The sequence below is a fragment of the Gracilinanus agilis genome, chromosome 4 (genome assembly GCF_016433145.1).
Source record: "Gracilinanus agilis isolate LMUSP501 chromosome 4, AgileGrace, whole genome shotgun sequence".
Lineage (NCBI taxonomy): Eukaryota > Metazoa > Chordata > Mammalia > Didelphimorphia > Didelphidae > Gracilinanus > Gracilinanus agilis.
The window spans coordinates 106731598-106744885 of record NC_058133.1 but is presented as its reverse complement, the minus strand read 5'-3'; the positions used below and the strand labels follow the sequence as shown (position 1 = coordinate 106744885).

At 45.9% G+C, this 13288-nt stretch overlaps 1 protein-coding gene across 2 annotated transcripts in view; it reads right to left on the bottom strand.

Moving 5' to 3' along the window:
* SOX13 (SRY-box transcription factor 13) overlaps positions 1-13282 on the bottom strand; it is a 78006-nt gene extending 64724 nt beyond the window's left edge. For both annotated transcript variants that reach the window (XM_044675762.1, XM_044675763.1), the window contains exon 1: positions 13014-13282. The gene's annotated coding sequence lies outside the window, so the exon portion shown is untranslated. The remainder of the gene's footprint in view (positions 1-13013) is intronic.
* Between the last annotated feature and the right edge of the window lie 6 nt (positions 13283-13288).

The window sequence follows — 13288 nt, the reverse complement described above, 5'->3', positions numbered from 1 at the left end:
ATACACAGTAATGATTCTAAGATGGAAGATAGAGGTTTAAACAAAAAAGACCTAGAGAGACTTGGGCTATTATTATTGTTTTCAAGTCCCGGCTTGGAATGAAATCCGTGCCTGTAGGTTTTCCCTCAACTCCTGCTTTCCTCTAAGCCTCCGACCTTCCCCAAGATGGGCAGTTCCTCCTCCCCCAGGATGGAGCCCCTCCCTAAAGACACTCCACAATGGTATGGATAGAAAAGGAGGCTGGGGGCAGGGAAGGGACGGGCCAGGGGGAGGCAGGGGCCAACAGTGGTCACAGGTGCAATTCTCCACCCCATTCAGGAGGGATGGTCTCTCCCAACCCCCAGCCCTCAGGCTCCCCTCTCTTTCCCCCATCCCCCACCATATATCCACCCCAGGCCCTTCGGGCAGGTTCTGGGAGCCTTGCCCTCCCTTCCCCCACCCCCCTCCAAAGAGGAGTGGGTGCCCCCAAGGTGAAGACTAGCAGGCCTCCCCCTCCCTAGCCCAGCTCCAAAGGGAGGCTGGGAGGTTAAAGACAATAAGCCAGGAGAACCATTGTTCCAAACAAAAGATAAGAGGAGAGGCTCTCCAGGGAGTGGCCTCCCTCCCCCCACTCCTCCCCAGCTACATTCCAGGGCAGACTCCCAGCCCTCAGTCAGGCTAACCCAGTAGCCCCTGCCTTTAACCCTTTCCTTACCTACCAGCCTTTCCCTTTCATCTGTTCAGAAGAATATTTCCTGGGGGAAAAAGAGATTCCAAGCGCTCCTTAAGCAGATGGGGAAAATGAGGCACAGGAGGGGGATGGAGGCACTTAGCTGATAAGCATTCATAGAAATAGTACATTTAACATTTACACAGCATTTTACTATGCCAAGCATTACAATGATTATCTCGACTATTATTCCAGCTCCTTTCAACCACCCAGGGAGGTAGGTGCAATGATTATCCCCATTTCGTAGAAGAGAAAACTGAGGCAAACAAGAGGTTTAAGTGGCTGCTAGTAAGCCTGAGGCTATCTTTGAACTCAGGTCTTCCCAACTCCAGTCTAGGCAGTCTGGCTTCAGAGCCTGCCACCTAGCTACACCAGCAGTGGGTGGCACTCATCCCTCCTCCACCCATCCAGAATGCCACCCACCCAGCTATTGGAATTAAAAACCCTAAACTATTCTGAGCAGTAACAGGGGGATGAGAAGAGAGGTTGCACCTAAGGGTAACACCACTCCTCTCATGATCTACTCTTATATACCACCCATCTTCCCCTGGCATGTCCTTTACCACTTCTAACAAGGACTTCTCTCTCTTTTCTCAGCTTGAGATCATTGGTGAAGTTAACGGATGTGGGTTCAAATCCTGCCTCTGATAGTTCCTACCAGTGCAACAACTTTGGGCAAGCCACTAAAGCTCCTGGTCCTCAGTTTCCTCATCTGGAAAATGGGAGGATTGGACTAACTGTCCCCTACAGCTCTAGATCTATGTATGATACTATGATCTCTTCATTCTCCTATATCCTTTTTCTTCCTGATTTATTCTCCCACTCATTTTCCCCCTTTCCCTTTATAGTCTCTTCCCTTGGGTTGTCCAATGTCCCCCTCAAGGGAGGGGGAGGAGGGAGATTGCTTAGCCAAGGACACTAAACTCCAGGAAAGTGATCTGGGTTTAGGGTCAAAAGAGTGGGTGATAGTGACTAAGTCATTTTCTCCCTCTGTAAAATGGAGAGAATCTTTCTTTGCTCCTTTCCCCCACAAGGATAGGGGGTTCCTCAAGAAGTCTTTCCATAAATATTCCCATTAAGGTTCCCCATCACTCATACCACCTGTCTGGAAAAATCATTATAGCTTTCTTCCAACCACTTCCAACCAGATGGAGTAGAAACCAGTGGATTTGGAGTCAGAGGATGGGAGTTCAAATTCTACTTTTTGCCACCTAGTCTCAGTTTTCCTAATCTGTATAACTGAATTGAAGGTCCCTTCCAGCTCCAAGGCTAGGATCTTCTTCGCATACCCAAAGGAATACACATGGACAAATCCTGCAGCATTGGCCAACCTTTACCAAGTTCAAGTGCCCAAAGGGCAAATTCAAACTGTCGGTGAGCCCCCACAAGGCCCGAGAGAGTGGAGGGAGAAAGTGCTAGCTTTGGGCAGGGGACAAAGGGGCTGAGCGAGCAAAAAAATGTCCTCAGGCGCTGGGAAGAGGGGGAACCAGGCAGATTCCCCGGGATGCTGCCCTAGAGCCAAAGCTAAGCTCCACAAAGGCTCTTGGGTGAGGTGGGGGAGAGGAGGCGGTAAAAGTCGTGAGGGGTAAGTAAAGGCAGGAATCCATACCAAAGAATTCTTCAGGATCTCCAGGAGGGGCAGCATTCCCTTCCCTCCGGCCAGGCTTTTGATTTAGAATTAGGGACCCAGAATGGAAGAGTATCAGCGATAATAAAGAATCCTTCCAAAGGTCGTGTCAGTTGTGGGAGGGAGAGAGGAGAGTGGGACAGAGCAGGACAAGAAGGGAAACCAAGGCATGGAAAGGTGAGCTGACTTTTCAGGAAGGATCAAGATTTAGTCAAGTAGTCAGGATGAGGATGGGGAAAGAGGGGAAAGGACTAGAAGGAGGGGAGGGCATTTGCAGCACAATGGAGGGGCAGTTCTGGCCGGAGGTGAGAAACAATGAAAACAATGAATAGAGAAGCAAGGTAAGACTTACAGGAATTGATTCAGAGTGAAGGAAGCAGAAATGCACAATGACTAGAATAAGGTGAGTGGAAAGAATGACAATAAAACAATCCAAACTGAATATGGGAAATTTTCCTGGTTAAGCATGACCCCAAAGAAGAAATCTGAAAAGGAACTTCTTCCAGTTTTCTCCATTTTTTTTTTAAATTAACAGAGGCTTCAGTTGGGGAACCCGGATATAATGTTGTACCTGGTTGCTGAGTGTTGTTTTGGGGGTAGGTTTGGTCAATTAAGTCACGTCCAACTTTTTGAGAACCCATTTAGAGTTTTCTTCGCAGAGGTATTGGAGTGCCTGGCCATTTCCTTCTCCAGATCATTTCCCAGATGAGGAAACTGAGGCAAAACAGGGTTAAGTGACTTGTCCAGAATCACACAGCTAGTCCTCCTGACTCCAGGCTCAATACTCTATAAATTACACCCTTAGTTGCCTTTTGGTGGGTTGGTTAGTTTTATTAAAATGGTTTTTTCCCTCTTTTTTCTTCTTTCGTGATAAGGGATGACTCTCAGAGAGGGAGTGAATGAAAGAGAAATACAATGGGGAAATGAATGGGATATTAAAACAAAATATGCCAATCAAAGAAGACAAATGTTTTTTTAAAAAGTGAATAAATCTGGTGGAATAAAAGGGCATCAGGCCACCACTCCCCTGGTTCTGGGTAGCCTCTGAAGTAGCCAGGAAAGAATGGAAATGTTATCACCTTCTATAAAATCTCTCCATCACCACCACCCACCCAACTCCAGCTCCTACCCCAGGCAATGAAATTGCACGAGATAGCCTTACTACTGGACTACTTACTACTACTACTGTCCAAAGGAGGTCAAATGGAGAAAACACAAACAAAGGGAATGGCCATCAATTGGGGAATGGCTGGAAAATGGCATTTGAAAGTAGCAATTATTGTTGTGGACTATGAAATGACAAAACCAGGGATAGCTATGTGGCTCAGGGGATAGAGAACCAGGCCTGGAATATGGAGAATCAGGGTTCAAATCTGACCTCAGACATTTCCTAGCTGTGTGAGTGTGCCTGGGCAAGTCACTTAACCCCAACAGCCTAACCCTTACCACTCTTCTGCCTTAGAATTTATATTAGCATGGATTCTAATTCAGAAATTAAGTCTAAAAACAAACCACATATATTAGTATATTGACCCTCTTTGGAAGTTTAAAAGTCACCCAAATTAGGAATTCCTTAGCTACTAAGTAGGGGTATCTAAGATAACCTTGCTTGCCTCCCTTCACTGTAACCAGTTTTACTGCCCACCTCAACCTGTTGACCCTGAGGAGTACTTTTCCTTGCTCTTGTCTCTCAAAAGGCAGGTAACCTGAGTCTGTTTGGGAGGAAGAAGGCTCCCAGCTGTGCCATGGCCCTGGGGGTAGTGGTTTCCTCCCTGAATTGTTTGGAATTGGACAAGACAGTGTTCTGGTTTCTCACCCCATCCCATTCCACATAGAGCACATTCCATTCTAAGCACAGCAATTGGGGTGGGGGTGGAGGTTGGGGTTTAGTCCAGACCAGGGAAAAGAACACTGTAGCCTCTGCCCCCAGTGTTCCAGAGGAGCCTGGAGTCTGGCAGGGATTACAAGCCATTCATGGTAAAGAGGGTCAGGCTATCTAGTCCCATCCTGTCCTGACCTGTCCTGTCCCTTCCCCCTTATGTAGGGCTGACACTTCCTCTTTCCTTCCCTTCCCTCTCCAGGGCTAAGTCACTGAAACCTAAGCTGTGCACATGTCCCCAGCAGAGAGGGTAGTAGTAGAACAATGGTTTGGGGGTGGTGATGAGTAGGCTGTATATTAATACCCATCCCACACATACTGCAGAAGGCCATTTAAATGCTAAGGCCACTGAGCAGAAGAGTTGGAACACAGGTACAGAGGGAGCAGAATTCCAGATTTAATTGAGGGAGTCAAGCCTCCCAGGGGGAATGAAGGGGACAGTTGGGTGGGGGAGAAAGAATATTGTGGAAAGAAAGGAAGCAGCTGGAAATTTTGCCCTTTACTACTTTGTCCTTTCCTCCCTTTCCCAGTTCCCATCCTGACTTCACAAGGTTTAATTGTGATTCTAACTTTGCTGGTAGCAAGTTGGCTCACCATCCAGTGCCTCAGTTTCCCTTCTTACCCTGTTCTGTTCCACTTCCAACCCACCCACAAATGATTTGCCCTTTGGAAAGCATCTAGAAGGTGAATTGACCTACACTGAGTGGTCCAACACAGAAAGAAAAGCCTTGCCTTGTCCTAATCTACGACTTTATTCAGAGGAGGCAGGGGCTATCTCTGGTGACTTCCTTTTAATCTTACTCCCATGTTTTCCTTTCTAAGCAGAAGAATCTGGGAAGAGAGAGGAGTTACAGCTGTTGCCTTCTCTCCATTTTCTTTGCCAGGCTCTCTAAACCAACCAACCACAGAGCAGATATTCTGCCCTATACATTCCTGGGAACTGGGACCTCAGAGAAGAAAAAGGAAATTATGGGTGGAGGACACTTTCTGGACTTGAGGACAGTCAGGTCTATTCACCTTGGAGGTGGAAAGTCCAGAAGAGGGGCTGTTCCCTAAGATATTCGATAAGCAGAGATTAGCCAAACCAGGCATGCCCAGAATTAAGGACTGCAGATGCTTTGAGAAAACCCTTTATTGGAGCAAGTAGGTGGCACAGTGGATTATGAGCCAGGCCTGGAGTCAGAAGAACCTGGGTTCAAATTTGGCCTCAGACACTTCCTAGCTGGGTGTGACCCTGGGCAAGTCACTTCACTCCATTTGCTTAGCCCTTGCCCTTCTATCTTAGAGTTGTTACTAAGACTGAAAGTATGGGTTTAAAAAAATAGAATTTCATATACAATATTTATATTTTTGTATGCAATATTTCATAATATAATGTCATAGTATGTTATAATGGGAGGTACCCTGGATTTCAACTCAAACCAAGGTTTGAATCTCACATTTGCTCCTTTTTCTAAATGTATGAAGATCTCAGACCAGTCACTTGACTTCTCTAGGACTCAATTTCTTTTTTCTTTTTTTTTTTTTAAACCTTAACCTTCTGTTTTCGTATGGGTCCTAAGACAGGAGTGTGGCAAGGACTAGGCAATCGGGGTTTAAGTTGCTTGCCAGGGTCACACAGCTAGGAAGTATCTGAGGCCAGATCCTCCTGACGCCAGCCAGACCTGGCACTCTATTTACTGTGCTACCTAGCTGCCCCTCAATTTCTTTTTCTATAAAAATATGAGTGTTGGATCAGAATGTTTTGTTTTTTTCTTTTGGTTCTAATATTCTATGATTTTTATGAACTCTGACTTCCAGCTAAGGACACTCATTCAATCCAGAGGAGCCAAGTAGTGCTTTAGGGCCCTTTTGCTGTCCAACAGAAGCAGTCTGTTTGGCATACTAATACTTTGTTGGTAAAGTAATGAATTGGTCCAACCATTCTGGAAAGCAATTTGGAAATATACTAAGAAAGTGACTAAAATGTCCAAAACTTTTAACCCAGAGTTCCCAGTGCCAGGCACATCCCTCAAGGAAGTCAATGACAAAAAGGTCTCACATGAACCAAAATATTTATAGCAGCACTTCTCAAAGGAGCAAAGAACTGGAAACAAAGTCGATGCCCATGGACTGGGGAACAGCTAAGGAAGTTGTGACGTGTAAATGTAACGACATGTAAGTGGACTGAAAGAAATATGAAGACTAAGAAAAGCAAAGAAAGATTTGAATGAACTGATGAAAAATCAAGTAAGTATATCCAGGAAATCTAGACCCAGAGACTATTTAACAGCATAAATGGAAAAGACAACAATGGAAACTGAATGCAGTGGTCCCAAAGAAAAGATTATAAGAATGCACCTCCCTCACTTCTTCGTACAAGGAAGGGGACAACAAGTAAAGAACACAACTAATGTTGGACTTAGTTGATGTGGTAGCGTTTGTTTTTTTTAAAACCCTTTCTTCCTGTCTTAGTAACAATTCTAAGACAGAAGGGCAAGGACTAGGCAAAGAAGGGTTAAGTGACTTGCCCAGAGTTATACAGCTAGGAAGTATCTGAGGTCAGATTTGAACCCAGGTCCTCCCAGCTCTAGGTCTGGCACTGTATCTACTGTGCTATCTAGCCACCCCAGTAGGGAATTTTGATTAACTTTCTTCATTAGGAGAGATAATTCCGGGAAAGGAGAAAGGAGTAATATATTGGGAAATGAAGGTAATATTAAAATAAAATATATTAATAAAAATTAATTTTTAAAATAATCTTTCATTGACCCTATAAGCTACTGGATCTATAACCAATGACTGTTTAGTTGATGGTGGGAACTGGGGAGGGAAGAGTAATAGACAGGGAAGAGTTCCAATGCAAAGACTTCATCAGCCCAGGGATCAGTCAGGAATATCACTACCTCTCCCCTATCCCACACCCACAAAAGATGTGAGAATGAGCTGGTTTAAGAGAAGGCTCAATTCTTTAAACACTGGATCTTCACCAACGGGGCTAAAGGGGAGAAAGGGGAGGGCAAAGCAGATCTCCTGTGGACCCTCATTTTCGACCCCCAGGCAGGCACCATGACCATCACCGAGTTAAGAAGGCCAGATTCCGGGAAGGGGACCAGCAGAGTGTGAATGCAACGAGTTCAGGCAGGAGCAGGCCCTCTTAAGCAAACAGTGAACACAAAAATAACTCCATTCAGAGCACGATTTAGTGAGCTCCCAGCTCCCACAGCCGGTCCTTCCAACACAGTTCTTTTCAAACATATGGCCTCACCCCTGAATAGGGGTGGGAGGTGGGGAGTGGGGTGGGGGTGGAGGGAAAAGGTGCTATTCTATTGGAACTCCCCTCCCCAAATAGGTGCCAACTTCATGCCAGCCTCTTGGTGTCCACCTCAAAGCACCCTGTCAAACTAGAGTCCTAGAAAGGATTCAATCAGCATGGCAATTCCTTTGGGGCAAGGGGTAGTCATTGACTCATATCTCTTGTACCATCTCCCTCCACCTACCTACCTACCTACCTACCTACCTACCTACCTACACACACACACACACACACACACACACACACACACACACACACACACACACAGTAGCTACTCTGTGAATATTTGTTGATTGAATTGGATTTCTCACTCATAACTGCCTAGAGCAGTGATAGGCAAACTAGAGCCCCTGAAATATTTCATTTACAGTATTCCTAATCTGACAAATACAGCGAGTAGGAGACAATACAATAAAACTTCGAAAGAGTTGCCTTAGAAGCAGACTGACAGATGAGCATTTCCTTTCCTCTGGCCCCCCTCTTTAAAAAGTTTGCCCATCACATTCTAGAGAAATGCTAACTTTAGATTCCCCATGGATGGGGGAATAAGGTAAATAAATGGTGGGGGAAAGGAAGCACACACAGAGAGAGAATGCCTTATCACACTCACAATACCAGGGACAGAATTGAGATATATTTACCCATCCTTGATTTCCAATATCCACCTTGAAAGGCAAGTAAGCCCAATTAGGCTGTGTATACTTCCCCACCTCTGCATCTTTGCTAATGCTGTTCCCAGTCTAGGATGTCCTTCCCCTAAATCTCTGCCTATTGAGATCCTTCATCATCTGGCTTAAATGTCAACTCCTCTTTGAAATTTTTCTGGATGGCCTCCTTTCCCCAAAGGGTCTCTCCTTTCAGTTGAACGGACATAACACTTTTCTATATATTTATGCTTGTGTATTGCCCTAGTCTTCCTTTTCTTTTTTAATAAATCCTAACCTTCCATCTTAGAATCAGTACTGTGTATTGGTTCCAAAACAGAAGAGCCATAAAGGCGAGGCAAGTGTCTTGCCCAAGATCACATAGCTAGGAAGTGACTGGGGGCCAGATTTGAACACAGGACCTCCCATTTCCAAGCCTAGCTCTCAATCCACTGAGCTAGCCCCAATCCTATTCTTCTTGTTGTTATTTAGCTTTGTCCAATTCTTCATGACCCCATTTGGGGTTTTCTTGACAAAGATACTGGAATGGCTTGCCATTTCTTTCTCCAACTCGTTTCACATTAACAATCCAGAAAAGAGGAAACTGAGGCAAACAGAGTTAAGTGAATTGCCCAAGGTCACACAGCTAGTAAGTATCTAAGGTCAGATTTGGCCCAACTGCAGCTAGGTAATGTAGTGGATTGAGTGCCAAGACTGAAGTCATCTTCCTGAGTTCAAATCTAGCTTCAGACATTAGCTATGTGATCCTAGGCAAATCATTTAACCTTGTTTGCTTCAACTTCCTCATTTGTCAAATAAGCTAAAGAAGGAAATGGCAAATCACTCCAGTATCTTTGCCAAGAAAATCCCAAATGGGGTCAAGAAGAGTTAAGACACAACAGAAACAACTCAACAACAAAATTGTCCTATTCCCTGCCCTGCCCATATGCCTCCAACTTCATGAGGAGAGTGTCTAGTCCAATTTATCTCTCTATAAAACACAATGCCTAAGATATAGCCCAATAATCAGTTTGTTTGTTTTTTCTCTGTAGGAAGTTAAAGGTGAAGTGACTCTACCCAAATGGACAAGTATTAATAACTTAATAGTTTTTAGAGAATTGCCTGGGGCACCAAGGGCCTTAATGACTTGCCATGGGTCACAAAATAAAAAAGTATGCGAGTCTGGACTTGAAACCAAGTGTTTGGACTCAAAGGGCAGGTCCATATTCATTCCATCCCACTCCCCTACATTAAAGAAGATACTTAAAATTGCTTCAATAACACAGAATTAGCATAAAGTTTGAGAATACAAAGATTTTGGAGGATGTATAATGGGAGATCTTTTTTGAAAAAAATCAAGATTGGGCAATTGTGTTTGAAATTCTGGTGAAAGGGGTAGCTGGGTAGCTCAGTGGATTGAGAGCCAGGCTTAGAGACAGGAGGTCCTGGGTTCAAATCTGACCTCAGACACTTCCCAGCTATGTGACCCTGGGCAAGTCACTTGATCCCCATTGTCTACCCTTACCACTCTTCTGCCTTGGAGCCAATACATAGTATTGACACTCCAAGACCGAAGGTAAGGGTTTAAAAAAAAAAAATGAAATTCTGGTGAAAATTGCAGCTGGTTTTCTAAGGTATTTTCAAGTAGCAATGAGTTCAGAGAGGAGAATTAGGAAGGAATAGAAAAGTTTATTTTCTTTGACCAAAGAGAGAAATAATATCAATGGATCATATTTCTATTCTAAAGACTGACCTTAATATAGCACTTTTAAAGTTTGCAGAGTACTTTACATAAATTATCTTAATTGACCCTCACAACAACCCAGTGAGCTAAATAAATATACCACAAGTATTATCTATTTCTGTACATCCCTCTTTTTTTTTCTTGAAAAGAGAATACTGAGGGTCATAGAATTAAATAACTTACCAATTTTCACAAAAATAGCAAAAGGGATTTAAATCTAGATTTCTTTTTAATTTACAAGGCATTTTTCCACACTTCTATGAATGTAATATTATAAATAGTATCTCTAGTTTTATAGTAGAGGAAAAAAGATTTCTGGAGTGTTCAAGTGACTTGCCCAAGGTCACACAATTATTAAGTAAAACAGTCAGGACTATTATCCTTTTTTCCAGATGACCAAGATCCAGAGTTGACCTCATTCTTTTTAGTCTTTCCACTTGTCTGACTTACTCTTATTTCCAGGGATTTTAATTCACCAGTACATTTCTACAATATCCCCTCATCATGTATGGATGAAACCCAGAAGATTAACTCCCAACGTAGCTGGGATATTTAGGGGGTATCTAGGTGACAAAAACCACTCACTGGGCCTGGAGTCAGAATTCAAGACCACAGTTCAAATCTGCCCTGAGACACTAGCCGTGTGACTCTGGGCAAATTATTTGTTTGCCTCAATTTCCTCATCTATAAAATGGGCATAATAATGGCACCTACCTCCCAGGGTTATTGTGAGATTCAAAACAGATCATAATTGTAAAGCATTATATATTATTATTGTTATCATTGTTGTTTTTGTTATTTTCCCAAGCGCCTTCCATCTTTCCTTACTTATAGCAGTGGGAAGTTCCTAAACAGTAAGCAATATAAATACAGCCTTAGGGGGCAGGTACCCGGGGAGGAAGAGGCCTTAACCTTTCCCTGGTGACTCTTCCCCAGGGCCCCAGACATCTGGGGTTCCATCTCTCTCTGGAAATTCACCAAACCCCACTGACACAAAAGCACATCCGATTCTAGAGCCTGCTGCCAAGAAAGCTATGCACTGGGGAAGGCTGTCCTGAGTTTTTCTCCTATCAGGCAGATTGGGCTGGGTGGAGAAGGCCCCACCAGGGAGAGATGGAGGGAAGGGAGGAGTGAGTAGCATGTTCCTTTCATGAAAACCACTCAAACAATCAAAAGGCCAAAATGAGATGATGAGATGAACCTAAGTACCTGGATATGTAACCTCTGTTCTGTGAAGCTCCATATTAGTATTAATTAATCTCAAACTCAAAAGTTACTTTGTTCTAGATTGGACAAAATTAGTTAAGGAGACCCGGTCTTTGCCCTCCTGCAGTCACTAAGTCTGAACCCCTAGCTCTGACTTCTGCAAGATCTATGGGCTTTCAAAGTGTGGCTGCCTCCCTATTTTTCAGACAGAAAGCTGAAGTCCCAAGAGGTTAAGGGACTTGCCACCGGCCAGAGACCAACGGGGAGTGGGGCTGAGATCTCTAAGATTCCAGAGCTTGGTCAGGGGGCTCCACTTCACAAAGAAAGGGGAGGCCCAGGGTGTCTGAAAATCAAAGCGGCAATTAAATCAACGCCTTCCCTTCAGCCTAGCAGGCAACAGGGCCCCTTAATTCTCTTAGCTACCTACAGCCCCTGGGAGACCCCACAACACCAAGACTCTTCTCAGTGTCTCTTCTTTGTCTGTTCTTTCTCTCTGTGTGTCCGTGGCTTTTTTCTCTCAGTCGCTGTCTCTCTGGGTCAGCCTGGCTCTGCCCGGAAATTCTCACGGAGAAAAAGCAAACTTCCCAGGAAAACTTCCAGCTTCCTCCCTAGACTGATGTCGTGGGGGCCTTTGCCAAGAGGTCTGGCGGAATTCTGAAGCTCACTGCCAATTCCTTTGGGGTCAGGAGCCGGAACCACCCGGCCGAGCGCAGGGTCTTCCCAGAAAGCTGCCTCCCCTAAATTGAAACTCATTCCCCTGCCCTGCTCCGTGGTCAACAGCAAAAGCACACTCCACAACTCCACGACATCTTCCTAGTCCCACCCCGGCCCCGAGATGAGCAACAGAGAGAGAATGCCAGACTAACGGGTGGGAGAATCCCCCAAGCCCTGGGCAGATCCAGTCAGGGACACGTGTGTGGTGTGTGTATTTATATGTTGAATACACTTTGTATGAAAACAATGGCGAGCCGCTGGGAATGGGACTATCCCCTTCCCCGGACTTTTATTTTGCAAGATCAGGACGAGAAAATTCACCTCGTGTATCTCCGAATTAAGAAATAATTGGGGGGGGGTCATTGTCGGGGAGGGGGGCAAAGAGAAACAGCGGAATTAAGACACAAACAGGATGCCGCCTCCCCCATCTCCTCTTGGGAATGAACCTAGGGCTGATTGGATTGGGGTGGGAAGGAAGGGAGGGGGTGAGCAGCGAGGGACGGGTACGATTGATATCCCAGTATCTAGGGACGATTCCTGGGGGCTGTGTGTATGGGCTATGTCACATAAACCCGCCCCCTCCCTTCACGAATACCACACACACACACACACACACACACACACACACACACACACACACACACACACATCTTCCCGCTAGGAAATCATTGTGACTGAGCCCCACAGACTGGTTGGCGAGACAGGGACCCGGGTCAGTTATCAGGCAAAGAGAGAAGCCAGACAGACGCTGGGCAGATGGAGGAGTTAGGGAGGCATAGAGAGACTGAGCTCGCCGCCTTGTTTCACATCTCCATCTCCACACACAGCGAGCCCCTAACCAGGCGGCTCCAAAGGGTCTGCCCAGAGTGATAACCGTATCTAGAACTGGTATTACCGGAGGGGTGGAGGAGTGGGTGAAGACACCACTTTCTGGGGAGGGGTGGGTACCCTAGAAAACTTTACAAGCAGATGGAAACTCAAGAGGCAAAAACTGGGGTGTCCCCCAAAACATGTCAATACGTCTGTCAAACTTCAGGTGTCTGAGGGAGAACGAGGGACTCAGAGGGGTGAGCCCGGAGCTGAACTGTGAGAGGACCTAGTCTGGGGGGAGAGGAGAGGACCCGAGAGTTGGGGGTGGCGCTGCGAGAGGACAGGGCATGGCATGGCAGGGCAGGGCAGGGCAGGGTGCACTTACTACTCTCCCGGCTCCGGTTCCGGCTCCGTCCTTCGCTGGGGCAGGGCTTCTCCCTCCGGATGATCGCCGCCGGCTGCCGCGGCTTCCAGCTCACATGCCCCCAACCACGTCCAGGAGTGGGGAGGGCTATGGGGGTAGTAGGGGGGGAGGAGGTTCTAGGTGGGGGGCGGGGTGAGGAGTGCTGCTCCTCGGTTTTGATCAAGGGACGCTCGCTCCCGGCTCTCCAGGCTCGCGGCACCGCAGGTCCCAGTCCAGAGCTCCCCGGCGGGAGACTG